This window comes from Chiloscyllium plagiosum, unplaced genomic scaffold (genome assembly GCF_037043375.1).
Source record: "Chiloscyllium plagiosum isolate Xiang-an unplaced genomic scaffold, Cpla_swu_hap1 HiC_scaffold_10, whole genome shotgun sequence".
Taxonomy (NCBI): Eukaryota; Metazoa; Chordata; class Chondrichthyes; order Orectolobiformes; family Hemiscylliidae; genus Chiloscyllium; species Chiloscyllium plagiosum.
Genome location: NW_028270148.1, coordinates 18280285 through 18297889, shown reverse-complemented (window position 1 = coordinate 18297889; position 17605 = coordinate 18280285). Strand labels below are relative to the sequence as shown.

General features: G+C 45.0%; 1 protein-coding gene across 1 annotated transcript in view; it reads right to left on the bottom strand.

Moving 5' to 3' along the window:
• The window catches only part of kif26ba (kinesin family member 26Ba), a 366177-nt gene that overhangs the window by 129124 nt on the left and 219448 nt on the right, over positions 1 to 17605 (bottom strand). The window lies entirely within an intron of this gene.

Genomic DNA, 17605 nt, shown 5'->3' with positions numbered 1-17605 from the left:
CACCATTATACTTCGCTGAGATGTACTGAACAACACAGTATTGCAGTTTGAATCCTGCAGCACCAAGTCTTGTTTCATGTCTTATTGTAACCAGCACATTTTGTACATAATACACTTCCAAAATTCAACCTTGGGTCCTCACTGCGTTTTATTGTGGGATTTGATATGTTCCTGCTGAGATTGGGTAACCAACATTGCTGTTCCACCGCGTTCATGGAACCAGAGAATTGCTACAGCACCGTGTAAGTCTATATCACTTTGTGTCCGTGCTGACCTTCCTACACAGTGCTATGAATTGGAGACTGAATTTCAAATCACACTGGATCCTTCGCCCATCTGGGGGGCATGTTAGACCCCCGAAACGTCGATTCTCCTGTTCCCTGGATGCTGCCTGACCTGCTGCGCTTTTCCAGCAACACACTTTCAGCCCCAACTACAACTAATCCAATCATAAAAATCACAATGTGTTGAAGAAACACTGCAGGTCTGGCTGTATTTGTGTGGACAGAGAAACCAAGCCAGTCCACAGGACCCATGCTCAGCCTTCCTCCCATTCACATATTTCTTGTAATATTAGATCATATTTCTACTGAAGGGTTCAGAATGAAGATAGGTTGGACAAAGCATCAAATTTCTTTCCACGAGACCAATCTCTAATATCAGAGACACTTAAACCACAGAGATTTCCAGAAATAAATTCCACCATTGTGCTTCTATTGACCTTCAGGCCATCAATCCAACAATCAATACAGATTTCATTGTTTAACTCAAATTGCCTCAATACCTAGCCTGGCCATCATTTTCCATTGAGTCGCTGATTGACGCCTTCACTCCCATTCACAACCCAACTCATTTTCAAAGATTTAACTCAGTCATCGCTAACTGTCTTGATGGCAACAGTGTCAGTTGCTCAGATTTAGGAGGTTTTGCAGAGGTTGAAGATTTAGACACACTGCTACCTTGGGTGGTATCTTTCCACCTACAGCTTGGAATTATTTGTAACTTGTTTGACCCAAGGGAGGGAGTGCGGAGTAGGTTCACTTGGCCAATTCCAGCAATAGCAGGATTGTCCTATGGTTCAACTGGGCCTATGAAAGGATGAAAGGGAATCTCCATTCTAACAGGGTTAGATAGACAAGATGCAGGAAGGATATTTCTCTGATTGGGGAATTTAGAACCAGAGGCGCAGTCTCAGGACATGGGGTAGTCATTTAGGGCTAAGAGGAGGAAAGATTTCTTCACTCAAAAAAAGGAACTGAACTTGTGGAACTTTCTACCACAGGAGGCTATGAAGGCCAAGTCAATGGACATATTTGAGAAAGACAGACATTTTTAAGATTTTGACTGAGTTATATATTGTCACATATATCTAAAAAGATACAGTGAACGGTGTTTTGTAAACACGATTCTGCTCCATTTTGAGTTACAAAAAGAATAAAAATAAATTACATAAATAGAATTAAATCTTCCAATATAAGGATGCTCCAGAGCTTCTGCATCGTCTCTGCAAGATATTCAGAGCCTCAAGGCTTCTCCATTCGAGGTACAGTGACAACGGCCCTGCAAAGAGACCCTCTCTGAGCTTACCAAAGCCAGGAATCCTCACTCGTGAGATCAGTATGTGTTCACTCTAAACAATGTCTAAAGCCACTGGACATTTGCATTGGCTCTTCAATTGTTGGATCCAATGTACAACCTCAAGACAACCAAAATATGAGGGCTTAAATACAAGGACATTGAAAATCTACGGGGTGAAGGGATAACATCACTAGCTTGGTAACCGACAAATCCAGGCTAATGTCCTGGACATATTGGTTCGAAGCCCACCTTGGCTGCTGGTAAAATTTGAATTCTGTTAATAAATCTGTATTTTAAAAAAAATCCTGGACCAATGGCAACCACATAGGATTTTAAGACAAATCAATCTTGTTCACTAATGTCATTTAGGGAGGGAAATCTGCCATCCTTACCTGGTCTGGCCTACACAAGACTCCAGACTCACAGCAATATGGTTCACTCTTTGCTGTCCTCTGAAATTGCCCAAGCAAGCCACCCAGTTCAAGAGCAGTTAGGGACAGGCAACATAAACTGATCTCGTCAGCTATATCTACATAGTACTAAGTGGATCACTTATACAGAGACTCAGTGCACATATGATCAATCAAATGTTGTCCTTCTATGATTGTGAATTTTTTTTTAAAAACCCCAAAAGATAATGTAGTAAAACAGGTTTTTTTTTAAGAAGAAGATAAAGAATGAGCGATAATGTTATTGAAACATCCTACATTCTCAGAACTGATAGGGTAGATGTGGAAAAGTTGTTTCCCCCTTTTGTGAAGGTCTAGGACCAGAGGCCACCATCTCAGAATAAGATGTTGCACATTTAAGACACAGGTGAGGAGAACCTCTCACTGCGGTGAACCGGTGGAAATTCTTGACTGCAGAGGGCTGTTGAGGTTGGATTACTAAGTATATTCAAAGCAGAGATAGACAGGTTTTTTTAAATTAGTATGGGAATCAAGGGTTAAAAGGAAAGCCAGGAAAGACGATTTGAAAATTATCAAAAACAGAAGTTGCTGGAAAAGCTCAGCAGGTCCAGCAGCATCAGTGCAGAGAAATCAGAGTTAACGTCCGGTGACCCGTCCCCAGAACCAGACCTGAAACGTTGACTCTGATTTCTCTTCAGAGAGGCTGCCAGCCCTGCTGAGTTTTCCAGCAACTTCTGTTTTTGTTTCTGATTAACAGCATCCACAGTCCTTTCGGTTTTGATTGAGGATTATCAAATCAGCCATGATCTCAGAGTTGAGTCTGCCATTCAACATGGGCTGAATGGTCACCTTCTGCTTCTATGCCTTATGGTCTTGTGAAATACTAGCCCAGATCAGCAGCAAGAAAGGTAAACGAGTAGCTGGTCATTGACATGCCAGGCTAAGATTCTTGATGAAGAACTCCTGCCCGAAACATCGATTTTCATGTTCCTCAGATGCTGCCTGATCAGCTGTGCTTTTCCAGCACCAATCTAATCTTGACTCTAATCTGCAGTACCCACTTCTCCGAGGCTAAGCGCTAGTCAATGGTACACCAGCTGAGTGCCAATCTCATCTCAATTGCCAACTGCATGATTGTTATCATCAGCCCGGTGCCGATTTACTTAGATTACTTACAGTGTGGAAACAGGCCCTTCGGCCCAACAAGTCCACACCGACCCGCCGAAGCGTAACCCACCCATACCCCTACATTTACCCCTTACCTAACACTACGGGCAATTTAGCATGGCCAATTCACCTGACCTGCACATCTTTGGACTGTGGGAGGAAACCGGAGCACCCGGAGGAAACCCACGCAGACACGGGGAGAACGTGCAAACTCCACACAGAGTCGCCTGAGGCGGGAATTGAACCCGGGTCTCTGGCGCTGCGAGGCAGCAGTGCTAACCACTGTACCACCGTGCCGCCCATGCGGCAGATATAAGTTGATATTTATTTCTTCCATTCATTTCTGCTTTGACAATTGGGAGTAGCGATTAGACACTCAGGTTCAATTCAAGTGCAAACTCCTACCTTCACTGGAGAGGAGTAAACCAAAGAAGCATTAAGCTGCGAAAGCAGCTGGTTACAGGCTCACATCTAGCAGTGGCTCTCACTTTGCAGACCTGCATGAGTTCATGCAGAAGTGAAAGGGTAAGAGGAGACATACAAAGGACTGACTCCTTATTCTCAGCATAGAGCCATCAGCAGTTATCAGAGAGGCTGCTATTATATACAGAATGATGTTCAGCATGGGCCATTCACTACAACCGGTCCATATTGGTGTTTATACCCCACTCAACTTCCTCATAATGACCATGAATCCATTGTCGATTGTCAAGAAAAGCCCATCCAGTTCACCAATGTCCTTCAGAGAAGGAAACTACCATCCTTACCTGGTCTGGCCTACGTGACTCCAGACCCTGAGCAGCATGGTTGACTTTTAACTGCCCTCTGTGCAATTAGGGACAAGTAATAAATGCTGGGCCAGCATTGTGTGAATGAAGTTAAAAAAAATCTTTCCATCTCAATCTGTCATCATGAATCCATTTACTTCTCCTGCATATGCTTATCCAGGCTTCCCATAAGTACATCTAAACCAGAATCACAATTGTTAGTGAGCAGATGTGCCATTTGGCCCATCGCATCTGTGACAGCTCTCTAAATGGCACTAAGTGAGATGCTTGTTCTTCCACCACCTCACTGCAACTCTGCACACTCTTCCTTTTCAAATAACTCTCTAAATCCCTTTCGAATTCCTCAAAACCCCTTCACTTCAACCACTCCCCTTGCGAGTGCTCCACATGCTGGGTCAAGAAATTTCTTCTACATTTTCAAATTGACTTCTTACTGACTATCTAAACTGATGACCTCTTTCCACAACAGGAGGTATCCTGTCTCCATCCACTTGATCAGAAGCTGCAGAAAAGTAACCCCTCAACACTCCTATTCAAGAAAGAAAAGAAAGCCTCAATATCTCCTAATAGGTGCACAGCTGTATCAGAAATTTCTTTCTGTCTGCCAGCACATCTTATCTGCAATATCACGACAACTGTCCTTGCCCTGTAATAAAAAAAAAGGCAAACATATACTGTGGATATTGGAAATCTGAAACGACACAGAAATTTCTGGAGAAACTCAGCAGGTCCAGCCGCATGTGGGGAGAGAAACAGTTAGTGTTGAGTTAGTATGATCCTTCTTTGAAAAATGTTTGATAATGGCAGTCTGGTAACTGATCTGTGCTCTCTGTGTTTGATTGGTTAAGGCTGGAAGTGTATTCAGTAAAATAAGAAGTGATTTTGCTAAACTAATGTTGAGCCTTCAGACCCCCGAAGAAGCTGCGAGAAGACATCTTGTGACTGTAGAGATATTCAAAAACTTCTATAAATAAACCTGTTGCACATGTGGAAACTCACGTCATCTCTGCATTACTGTGAAGTAAATATACAACAGTTAATGTTTGGAAAGTGCTGCTGAAGTAGTCTTGGTGGTTTACTGGTGACCATTTTGCAGGAAGTATATCTCATTCACTGTACGTGAAGGGACGAAGGATCATCCAGCCCTATAACCAGCCACTCAGTAATGCAGGCTTAAGAGCGTTAACACATGCCCCTAACTGTGAGTATCAAGCTCAGAGTGAGAAACTGAAATCCTGTCAACCCATTACATTCTGGAAACTATCAGTCCTGAGTACTAAAAGGGGTCATTCACCTCAGAGAATGCAGGTCACTCAAATCCACTTGACCCAAACACGAAAGAGGGCCCGTTGACATGCCAAAAAGGATGCTCTTGGCTTCATGAAAAATGACCAGGACATTTGTGGATTAGTGGGTTACAATTAAATGGCTTCTTTGAAACAGATGTGCCCCGATTAGAGGCCTGTTGAGCAAATCAGCTCCACAAACAGTAAATAAAATCAATTGTTATCATTAGACCAATGTAGGAAGGGGGTGGGGGGGTGAGGGCAGGACGGAGAAAGATGACTAACTATGCTCACAAGTAACATTAATGCAATCAGACATCAAGATGTATCTCAATTACTGGCACCGTTGCTAGGCAACCTGTTTGGTGAAGCACTAAACAGACCATCTGTATTTTACCTCACCACATGAAGGATTTGAGGCTTCTCCATGAGGTCATGTCAAAGATTAAGCTGTCTGAAATGAATATTGCAGGAAAAGAAGTGCTCACGCTGCACTGAACATTGTTACTAAAGGAGTACAACACTCTGAACGTCAATCTTGTACAGAGAATTTCACCCAAAAAAAAACAACCTGCCTTTCTTTACAAAAAAAAATTAATGACACTAAAATGGAGCCAGGCGCGATCTGGGACACTGGGTAGGTGTGAATCCAATCAGGTGTCAAGAAGGAAATAGGAACAGTCTCCAAGTATCAGCCTTCACACTATAATAACCATTTCTCTAGACTCTGCTGAAAAACAGTTTAATCTTTGATGGAAAAAAACTTCCATCAAGATTTGAGCCACACCAGTGACCAGGGTGCTTTGCGTTTGACAAGGGGCGGATGACTGCATTTTCTCTGGTTTTTGATGATTTCTTCTTCTTCTGGGTATTCCATTTGAAGTGAAAGTTAATCCAGTCGGCCCACAAGATATTGGTAATGTCAGCAAACAGAAGTTCCACACGTCCTGTGTGGCCTCATTCACTCCTTTAGTTTAGCAACAGGAAGATGAATTTATCGCAAGACTTTAGCATGGCAGAGCCTCCCAAGATGCTTCACTGGAGTGTCAATGAGCCAAAACTCTCATACCAAGCCAGACTATTGGGACAGGTGACCCAGAGCTTGGTCAAAGTGGTAGGTTTTTAAATAATAACAAAACGCTTAAGTTTTAATAAAAAGAATATCAGACACAGATGGGGTAGCATGGTGGCTCAGTGGTTAGCACTGCTGCCTCACAGCGCTAGAGACCCGGGTTCAAGTCCCGCCTCAGGCAACTGTCTGTGTGGAGTTTGCACATTCTCCCTGTGTCTGCGTGGGTTTCCTCCCACAATCCAAAAATGTGCAGGTTGGGTGAATTGGCCATGGTAAATTGCCCATAATGTTAGATGCATTAGTCAGAGGGAAATGTGTCTGGGTGGGTTACTCTTCAGAGGGTCGGTGTGGACTTGTTGGGCCAAAGGGCCTGTTTCCACATTGTAGGGAATCTAATCCAATATTTTGAGAATTTCTTCCAGCTCTATTACTTGAGGCACAGCCGATGGGAGGGCAGCTTGAACCCAGAATGCACCAATGCATTGGAGGAAGACAGTGCCAGTCAGTTCAAACAAGTTAGGGATGCGCAATAAACACTGCCTCTGCCAACATCGCAGAGAAGGTTAAATGAAAAAGGTCAACGACCAGTTTATAGTAAATGGGAGAAATGGCTTCATGAAAAACACAGAGCTGAGGAAGTGCTAAAGATCCTGTTGCTTAATATTGTCACTGGTAATTTTTCAGGCACAGCTTAGAAAGAGAGCTCACAAGAGTGGAGATCAGAAGTGCCAAGCCTGCCTCATGCTCAACCTCCGGGGATGGAGGACAGCCAGTTAGGGGGGGGCCAAGAACTGCTTCCTCTCAAGGCTGCCTGAGAATCATGCTGTGTTCATGTGTGGAGACAAAACGACTTAACTTCGCATCATTGTTATCTCCTGCCCCTCTCCAATGAACCATCACTAAACAGCGCAATGCATTAAAGAGATCCACATTACCACATCCTGTAAGCTCAGCTTCATGTTTACTGAAAAATATATAGAAATACACAGCAGAGGAGAGGGCTATCCAGACTCAGGTGTGCACAAGCTCTTGATAAGTCAGGATCAGAGTGGTCCTGGAAATACACAGCGGGTCAGGCAGCAGCCCAGGAGCAGGGAAAAAAAAATCGACGTTTCGGGCAGGAGCCCTTCATCAGGAATGAGGCTCTTGATAAGACCTACTCAAGTCGTCTAACTCCCTCTGCCAGTCTCTAATTGTCTTAAATCCAAGCCCTTTTTTTTTAGTTCTTTCCTGGAACCAAGGAGAAGGCCAGCATTTGTGCCCCAGCCCTAAAGTGAGGGGCTTGCTCAGGCATTTCTGAGAGCTGTGGGTCTGAAGGTGTGTGCAGGCCAGGCCAGGATGGTAGATTCCCTTCCCTGAATGAAGGGCATTAATGAACCAGATGGATTTTACTGACGATGGACAAACATTTTATCGCCACCATTTACTGAGGCTAGCTTTCAATTCCATATTTTATGAATTGAATTTTAAATACCATCAGCCACCAAGGTGGGACGTTGAAACCTCAGGCTCAGAGCATCAGTCTGGGCCTGAGGATTACAAGCTCATTGTCACTGCCACTATGGTGCCACTGCCACTGGCCACCCTGCCAATGGAAACAGTTTCCTCCAGTCTATTTTATCAAATGACGTATTGGTAAAATGCACAAGGACAGGTGTTATACAATTAAAAGTAAGGCCTTGGGTAGTACTGTCAAACAGAAAGACCTAGGTGTCCAGCTGCATAATTTTATGAAGCTTGCACCATAGGTAGACAGGGTGGTTAGGAAGCATTTAGCACATTTGCCTTCGTTCATCAGACCTGAGTATTGGAGTTGGGACCTCATATTGAGGGTGGACAGGGCATTGGTGGGGTCCCTTCTTGAGTACTGTGTCCAGTCCTGATTGCCCAGTTATAGGGAAGATATTATTAAACTAGAGAGAATTCAGAAGAGATTTAGCACAATGTTGCTGGGAATGGAAGGTTTGCATTATAAGGAGCAATGAATATGCTGGGACTTTTCCCCATGGAGTGTAGGAGGTTGAGGGGTGACTTTATAGAGGTTTATAAAATCATGAGGGGTATAGATAAATTGAATGGCAGGTGTCTTTTCCCTAAGGTGGAGGATTTTAAGACCAGGGACATAGTTTTAAAGGTGAGAGGAGAAAGATTCAAAAAAGACATGAGGGGCCAACTGTTTACACAGAATGAACTTCCAGAGGAAGTGGTGGATGCAGGTACAGTTACAACATTTAAATGACATTTGGATAAATTCATGAATAAGAAATATTTGGAGGGCCAAACACAGGCAGTTGGGACTCATTTAGTTTGGGATTATGTTCAGCATGGACTGGTTGGACCGAAGTGTCTATCCTGTTTGACTCTATGACTCCATTACATTTCATGGTGGTCCCTTTAAGTTAGGAGACACCAGCACAGTGCACTAATCCCGTTTGGTTTGTCAGATAAACGTGTCCTCAGTAATGAGCAGAGGACCCAGGCTTCAGCAACAGGGACAGAGGCAAGTGGTGGGGGTGAGCCATTGCCTTGGAAACATCTCACCCCCTACACAGCTCGGTGCCAGTTAATGAAGACAGCATGACAGAATCAGAATTCGTTTTAAGAAAAACTCACAGAATCACAACAAACAAAGTGGGAGGAAAGTTGGGGGGGGGGTGCAGTGTAGACAAAGAAGACGCTGTGTTTTATGCTGAATCTTGGAATGAGCTAGGCAGGTTCAATCAGGACAGCTGGTGCTCTGGGTCTTTCAGATATGACAGAGGACCAGTCTACCCTCTCAAGTGAATGTGGAAGATCCCACAGCTATATATTAATTGTTCTGTGTGTAAATTGGCTGTTACATTCCAACTGTGGCTACAATAGGACTTCATTGGCAGTACTGCTGGGGGAGGGGGGAGGGGGGGGAAGAGGGGTGTGGTCTAGAGATTCTGAAGTTTCTACGTAATTGCAAATGGATAAGTCCCATTTCCTTTTTTATCTATCTGTGTGGGGCTCAAGAGTAGTGCAATGCAGGACATCATTGAGCATGTGCAGGAAGCCTGCCTTTGTGTCTGAAGGAATGCACAGGGAACTGTTAACACATTGACCACAGCAAGGGAAAAATAAGACAGCCCCTTCCCCTCGAGGCACCATCTCTGTTTGATCATCCCTCCCTAGCCTTCCATCTGCTCCTCCCCCCACCCCCACACCCCCCACTTTTCTGCTCCATCTCTTTCCCCATTCTATCTCTTCTGAAACCTTCACATAGAGCCATATGGTCCTCCAACACAGAGACAAGCCCTTCCACCCAAACTGACCAAAACATCCATCTGTGCTAACCCCATTTCCCTGCACTTGGTCCATATCCTTCTAAACCTTTCCTATCCATATGTTTGTCCAGATGCCTTTTAAAGTATTCTTAAAATACCCACTCAACCACTTCCGCTGGCTGCTCATTCCATATGCGTACCATCCTCTGTGTAAAATAGTTGCCCCCTAAGGTTCCCATTTATCCTTTCCCCTCTAACCTTCAACTGATGCCCTTTGATCCTTGATTCCCAAACCCTGGGAAAAGGACTGAGTGCATTCACCCTCTCTATGTCTCTCATTCTTATACACTTCTATAAGATCCCCCACTCAGTCTCCTCATCTGCCCCAGTTCACCCCCTCCCAACTCCTAGTTAGTTTTACTTACACTAGTTAGCCCCAAATCCACCACACTCCCAAATCCCACCCCTTCCTAATGCCCATCCCTCCAACCTCTGCCCACTCATCTCCGAGATCTCAGCCCTATCCACCTTACCCCCCCCCCTTCAGTCACCTCTCATCCTCCCCCGAAAAAGGGTCATTACATTATCCTGATCAACTAACTGAGCAACGCATCGATTACAGACGTGCTGTTGTGTGTGTGTGTGTGTTTTTTTCCCTGAAAAGCCATTAAATGACTCTCTAATGTGACTGAGCAGTGATCAATTAATGAGGTGATCATTCCCAATCCGGCTAGGCTTGGCTCAGAGATGCATCTTCATTTTAATGAATTATTTAATTTTTTTTTAAAAGGAGTCAGAGACGCAGCTCTCTTGGTGCCTGAGCTCTCAGCCTCAGTGCCAGCTCCCTGCTGAACTGCAGCAGCTCTCTCCCTTAGCTGACTATAGTTCACCCCCTTTCCCAGGACGGAAATCCTTAAGCACATCGACATTCTGTAATGGGGGGGGGGGGGGGGGAAGGGGAGGATTCCTCTCCGCCTCCTGACTTTCACCCCAGCTCGCCCAGGCACTCGGGGTATGCAGTTTGCCCCGGCGCACAACCCAAGCACAGGATTGGGGAAAAGGCTGTCTAACAATTTAAAAAGTTCCGAAGTAACGCCAGAGGAGAGGGGTAGGGGGCAGCGATAAAACACAGCAGTAAGTTCTCTCGGTTTTTGTTCATTTACTGCAAGTCACAAGTGAACACGAGGGGAATAATGACAAAAACAAACACACACACACACTCGCTATTAACCAGACGGGAAGCTGAACTCTAAGGTCTGACATGATCGCCTCACCTTCCAGTTGTGGGATGGTACAGTGGAAGGCACATTAAACAGAACGGTCCGTCACAAAACTACTGCACGAGTCTAATATTAGTCTCCACTCTGTGCCCATACCCCTGGACACACACACACACACACACACTGAGTCACACACACACAGAGACACACGCAGAGACACACAGTCACACACACAGACACAGAGACACATACACACACAGAAAGAGACACACACAGAAAGACACACACACATACACACAGAAAGACACACACACATACACACGCAGAAAGAGTCACACAGAGAGACAGTTAAATGAAGATACAATTAAATAAAAGGCACTGACTTACACCTCGGAGCACTCCATGGTTGGATTAAGGCGACACACACACACACACACAAGAGCAGATTAGCAGCTCAGGGTCACTCTCGGCGTCCTGACTCTCCCATCACTTGTATCTTGCAATCACTGACAGACTCCGAGGCTGGGAGTAGAAAATCCTTCGGCTGTTAAGTTAAAAATCCATACTGCTCTCTCTGCAAATGAGGTTCTCTCTCTATCTCTGGGTCCTCTCCACTTCCCAGTGGGTCTTCAGTTCCCCAGCTCCACACCGATGACCACAGCCGCTCTCCCATACTGAGACACTGGCATTGCGTTGTCCAGAGCCCACCTGGAGCTGTGAGTGCCAGGGGCTGTTCTGGCACCGTGTGGCTGCAGTTGGCACAGGCTCCGTGCCCTACTGTAGGAGCTCCCCTCCCAGGCGTCTGCAAGTGCTCGGGACATCCCCATCCAAGCGGGGCACTCGCTGTGGGGAGCTCAGGCACCTTGGGTGCTCCTGGCTCTCCCTCTGCAGCCAGAAGGGACTCTTTCTGCTCGCCCTCTCAAAAACAAAAAGCCTTCCTCTTCATCCAAGCGGGGAACATTCAGGCTCACTTGCCCATCTTCATGCCAGAGAGCCCCCTAACAACACTGCATTGGGATCAGTCAGCAATCCCACATACAGGCGCTCCATCCAAACACCCTTTGCATTTGAACCGTCCCTTCTTCCCCCCTCCCTCCAGCCCACACCCAGGAAAGATTCATCACACACACATCTCAACAAATTCAGCCACTTTTACACACACTCTCTCTCTCTCTCTCTCTGGTCCCGATCTCAACGAGGTGGAAGTGATCGGTTTGAGAATGGGTTAAAATGTGTCCTTTTGATGCGTTTCACTATCGCAAATCACTTTTCGCCAGCACTGAATCGGACATGCACACCGCTTAATTACCAGAGTCAATGCTTACCTTTAATTGCTACAGTTAATTGCTGCTGGTTTGTTCGAGTTTGACAGCAGCAATTTTCAGAGCTTGCCACTTTAAGTGACTCGTGTCCCAGATGGAATCAGCTGTCAATAAAAACTCACATGCAAATTGGGCAAAGTTGCATTTTTAAAAAAATGTATTTTTTTGCTTTCTCTTCTCCCACCAACCAAGTTGCGATTCAGTCTGTGGCTGGCTATCCGTCCAAATAAGTCCTCTCTGCATTATCTTTCAGACGCCTCATCGGGCAGTGCCAGGCACAGTCAAATAAAGGGGTGGATTCAGGTCAGAATTCCTGAAGAAGGGCTCATGCCCGAAACGTCGATTCTCCAGCTCCTTGGATGCTGCCTTGACCTGCTGCGCTTTTCCAGCACCACATTTTCAGCTCTGATCTCCAGCATCTGCAGTCCTCACTTTCTCCTGGATTTGGTTCAGCACTGCCCACCAAACCAAAGCTCTGGCACAATTCAGGCCCCCACCCCCGAGTTAGCAGGCCTGGGAGATAAATAAAGCACACTCCTACATCTCTTTCCAAAACTCACACTAGCCTGACACTCCAGTCAAACCAAGGCAAATTCCATCCAAAACTGGCTTCGAGGCAGAGGGGGATGGTCCCAATGGTGTTTTAGTGACCGGAAGCTTGTGTCCAGTGACACCGCACAGGCGTTGGGACTGGGTCCCTTGCTGTTTGCTGTGTACATGAATGATCTCGACGTGGGGGAGTCCAGAACTACAGGACATAGGTTTAGGGTGAGAAGGGAAAGATATAAATGGGACCTAAGGGGCAACTTTTTCACACGTGTATGGAATGAGCTGCCAGAGGGTGTGGCGGAGGCTGGTATAATTGCAACATTGAAAAGGCATCTGGATTGGTACATGAATAGGAAGGGTTTGGAGGGATATGGGCCGGGTGCTGGCAAGTGGAATTAGATTGGGTTGGGATATCTGGTTGGCATGGACGAGTTGGACCGAAGGGTCTGTTTCTGTGCTGTACATCTCTGTGACTCAATGAATATATGAGTTGGAGACAACGGTGTTGGACTGGGGTGGGCAAAGTTAAAAATCACACAACACCAGGTTATAGTCCAACAGGTTTAATTGGAAGCACACGAGCTTTCGGAGCGACGCTCCTTCATCAGGTGGTTTTCCTGATGAACCACCACCTGATGAAGGAGCAGCGCTCCGAAAGCTCGTACTTCCACATAAATCTGTTGGACTATAACCTGGCGTTGTGTGATTTTTATCTCTGCACATAGATATGATCGGTAAGTTTGGAAATGACACCAAAATTGGTGGCATGGTTAATAGCAAGGAGAAAGCCTTTGGAATACAGGAAGATATAGATGGGCTGAAGAGTGGCAAATAGAGTTTAATCATAAGAAGTGTTGCCAAGTGATGTATTTTGGGATGACTGATAAGACAAGGGCCTAAACGCTGAATGATATGATCTTAGGATGTACAGAGGATAAGAGGAACCTTGGTGTGCACATCCACTGACCCTCGAAGACAGCAGGACAGCTAGACAAAGTGAAGAAGACAGATGAAGAGGTCTTTATTAGTCAAGACGTTGAATGCAAGGAGGTTCTGATGGAGATGGATATAGTGCTAGTTAGGCCCCTGTTGGAATACTCTGTGTAGTTCTGGTCATCACACTATAGGAAGCATGTGATTACACTCAAGAGAGTGCAGAGGAGATTCACTAGGATGGTGCTTGGGCTGGATCAATTCAGCTGTGAAGAGAGACTAGATAGGCTGGGGTCATCTTCCTTCAAGCATGTTGAGGTGTACAAGATGACGAGGTGCAGAAATACGATCGCTAGGAATAAATATTTCTCCCTTGGTAGAGGGGCAGTAACCATGGATCAAATATTTAGGCGAAGGAGAAGAAAATTTAGAGAGGATTTAGGAGTTGTTTTGAGCCAGAGGATGGGGTTTATCTGGAACTCACTGCCTGAAAGGTCTATAGAGGAGAGAACCCTCATAACATTTAAGAAATATTCAGATGAGCACTTGATATGATCATCCAAGTCTATGGACCAAGTGCTGGAATATTGTACGGGAATAGATGATTGGCATGGACACGCTGGGCTGAAGGACTCACTATGTAAGTACGGAGATAGTAAGGACTGCAGATACTGGAAGTCATAGTCAATAGAAGTGGAGCTGGGACAGCACGGCAGATCAGACAGAATCTGAGAAGCAGTAAAGTCAACATCTCAGGCTGAAACATCAACTGTCCTGCTCCTCGGATGCTATCTGACCTCTGTGCTCTTGCAGCTCCACATCCATTGACTAAGAGTTAAGCATGACTGACCAGGACCATAAAATACAGGAATGGAATCAGGCTATTCAACCCCTCGATTAGCTCCTGCTCTGCCACTTGTTCATGGCTGATATGTTTCTCAATCCAATTCTCCTTCCTTCTCCCCTTAACCTTTAACCTCCTTACCAATCAAGAACCTATCTACCTCCATCTTAAAGACACTGGATGACTTGTATTCAACAATTCCTCTATGGCAAGGAATTCCACAGATTAACCACCCTCTAGCTGAAGAAATATCTCATCATCTCAGTGTTAAAGGGTCTCCCTTCACTCTGAGACTATGCCCTTGGGTCCTAGTCTCTCCTATAATGGAAACATCATCTTCACGTCCACTCTAACCAATTTTCTGTAAGTTTCAATCAGATCCCCGTCATCTTTCAAAACTCCATCAAGCACAGACCGAGAGTCCTTGACCACTCCTCATAAGGCAAGTCCTTCATCTCTGGGATTGTCTTGTACATTTCCTCTGGACCCCCTCCAACGTCATCACATCCGTCCTTAGATACAGGGCCCAAACTGCTCACAATATTCTGAATGTGGTCTGACCAGACACAGCCTCATCAGAACATCTCCTGCTGAGGTATTCTCGCCCTCTTAAAATGGGAGTCCATTCACTGCACCAGGAAACTTGTCCACCCTCGGGCTGAGAGTTTTACGTCTCGTCCTCCCACTTCAAACTGGAAATTTCCAGCTTCTGCACCCAACTAGTACAGGGGGAACACAGCCAGAATTGAGGCTGGAACTCAACTTGATTTGTACAAATCCCAGAGCCTTGTAGTTGAAGGCTGAACACTGAAGATTGTGTTGGTTGGGGGAGATGAGTGTGGGCTGGAGAATGAGCAGTCAGTGCACAACACATGACTAAATTATAAAGAAGCCTCTCAAAAGCAGGAGCGAGAGAGTTTGGCTGTGAGGGGAACATCTTTGTTCACCTGTGCACATACTAACTATCTGAAGGCAGTACACTCATCAAAGTCAACGTGTGCTGATCTTACAAGAAACGCTACCTAATTATAAAGAACATTATTCACAGCCTTTTCCCCCAGACAATGGAAAGAACAATCACTCTCAGTCGTTTACTTTCTTTGCTCTCTCCCTGGGCTTTAACTACAGATTGTTCCTTTATTGATTCCTTCAGAAGGGGGTGTTACCCTATCATTGCACTGCACCTCCCACCACCCCATCCCCCGACCATGCTGTGTCCCATTGCTGTCAGATTCACGTGGACCTCTCTCTCTTTTCTCCACCTCCTTATCAAGGCACTCCCACTGATCCCTTGAGAAATTACACCGTTGCTGAAACTGAAATTTACCAATGCGAGTGGGACACAGTGAGATGAGAAGAGTGACTTCAAGTTAACCTCAAGGCAAGAGCATTTTGATCAGGATATTTTCTTCTGTTATCCAAACGCTGTTTGCCAACTTGAATCCTGAAAAAGCTCCCAGAATACACTGTCATCAAGTCACCCTTTGTTTACACATGGAACATCCTTGACTCTGGTTCCACTTTCTCACAGCCAACTCTCAGAGTGAACGGAACTTCTAACACGCCTGTTTATTTTTTTTAACTCCTGTTTTTTTTTTAATCTTTTTTCTTTTTTCTTTTAGAGTGAACAGAATCTCTGTCACTCCTGTTTATTTTTTTATTTTTTTTACTTTTTTTTTGTCTTTTTTTCTTTTTTTTTCTTTTAGAGTGAACAGAACCTCTGTCACTCCTGGATTTTTAACACTAGTCTCCTGTTTTTTTTTAACCCCCACACTTATTTTCCCCAGCACCCATGTTGTGTGTGTGCAGGTGTGAGACACGGTGAAAGACACAAAAGTGCATGAATCTTTATTCAAATTTCCACCATCAGGAAGAAGGAAACACCCGAGTGGCCAGTGACAAGCAGTGCCCTTCACATCAAAGGGCAATGCTGTGTGATCAAACAGTGAAGGGACACTCCTGTTTATATCTGTCAGCTCGGGCTCCCTGAATGGACCTGACTAACAGCTCCAATCAGGGAATTCATACTATGAGGTCGACCTGGCCGATCTCATTACAATCACTACAAATCCCACCCAGTTTTAGATGGAGAAAGGGAGCTTCTTGTAGCACCTCTGCCTTGTAGCTCCTTGTAGCACCTCTGCCTTGTAGCTCCTTGTACCACCTCTGTAGCTGGTAACATCTCTGCCTTGGAGTCAGAAATTCTAACCACAGGACCTGATGTTCAAATAGTCATAATGTGGTCACACAGTGAGTACCAATCGTAAATCCATCCAATACACTAATGGCAGATGCTAATGATAGGAGAGATTCCTAGTTGGCTATGTGACGGAAGGAATGTTAGAGCCTCTACATTTCTATTCACGGTCGCAGACTACAACATCTAACATATTACATGTAACATGTAATATACTGCTGTTATGGACCAGGCCAGACCCCCTCAAAATATTTTAAGAAGATAACCTAGGCCCTAAGCTTTTCTTATTTTGAAGGCAGATGTGATGCAGCCGGTCAAACTATTCAACTTTAAACAAAACAGAATTTATTTAAATACTACAATTGAAATACGAACAAAAGAAAACAGAATCTAGAATAACTTAACTATTGGAAACCTCAACTGCCCCGACACTGCAACTTAACTAAGGAGCTGTTCCAATTCCTGTAACATTCCATTAACACACCCCTTGGCAAAAGGTAAATTCAAACACAGGTTTTCGCAGGCAGGAGAGATTTCAGACAGAGCAGCCAGTCAAGAATCATCTGCTGAAGCATGGAACCTTTTTGTACTGTAGCAGCTTCTGCTGCAACTAAACCAGACTAGAAACAAAATCTGAACTGGGAGAACTGGCCACTCCCCTGCCATTGTTAAATTAGGGTCCTTCCAGACATTTTGGCACCTCTCTTTAAAAAAAATACCCAAGGACAAAATAACCTTCTTAAAGTGACAGCATTCTCACACTGCTGTCCATTCACTGTCATGAGGTAACAGCACTGAGGATCTATCCGTACCCCAGTGCGCAATAAATGCAGGCGTAGCCAGTGATGCCCACATCCTGTGAAAAATGGAAAAAAAAGTGATTTATCTGTAACATCCCACCAGACAAGAAAAGAAAGACATACATTTATAAAGCACCTTTGGCAAACACAGAACTTCCCAAAGTGCTATAACCCAATAGATCTACTCAGGT